We start from the raw sequence: 824 nt of genomic DNA, 5'->3' as shown, positions 1-824 counted from the left end.
CCACTGAAAAGTGGAGAGGCCCTCAAAAGTAAAAAAAAGTAAGTAGTGGTAGTAGGAGTAGTAGTAGCAGTAGTAATAGTAGCATCAGTAGTGGTAGTAGTAGTAGTAGTAGTGGTAGTAGTAGTAGTAGCAGTAGTAATAGTAGCAGCAGTAATAGTAACAGCAATAGTGGTAGTAGTAGTAGTAGTAATAGTAGTAGTAATAGTGGCAGTAATAATAGTAGCAGTAGTAATAGTAGCAGCAGTAGTGGTAGTAGTAGCAGTAATAGTAATAGTAGCAGTAGTAGTAGCAGTAGTAATAGTAGCAGCAGTAGTGGTGGTAACAGTAGAAGTAGTAGTAGCAGCAGTAGCAGCAGGAGCAGCAGCAGCAGCAGTAGTAATAATAGTAGTAGTTGGTATTAGCAAGGTTGTTAGTTGTGGCAGTATTAGCGGTGATAGTAACATTACTGCTACCATTTAAATATATTACAGAGGAGCGCTGGTTTACGTAACACTTAATATTTTAATGCTGAAACTGATCAGGACGAGGAAAGGGAATTGGTTGGGACAATGTGAGAAGAAACTGCCTTCTGAAGAATGCACTGCAAGGGATGGTGAACGGGGAAATGAGTTCGAGACAGAAGAAGTTATCAGATGATAGACGAAATTAGATAGCATATATGAATTATATGTGGAGACTAGGAAAAGGCAAAAAAATAGGAAAGACTGGAAAATGCCGGGTTTGAAGTTAAAGACCTGCCCTTGGCCAGAACACTATGATATTTTAACTTCTTATTCCAATGCTTTACTTTATCATATATCCCATTTCCGTGTATATTGTTATTT

This window comes from Periplaneta americana, chromosome 3, assembly GCF_040183065.1.
Source record: "Periplaneta americana isolate PAMFEO1 chromosome 3, P.americana_PAMFEO1_priV1, whole genome shotgun sequence".
NCBI lineage: Eukaryota > Metazoa > Arthropoda > Insecta > Blattodea > Blattidae > Periplaneta > Periplaneta americana.
Note: the sequence above shows the minus strand (reverse complement) of the source record.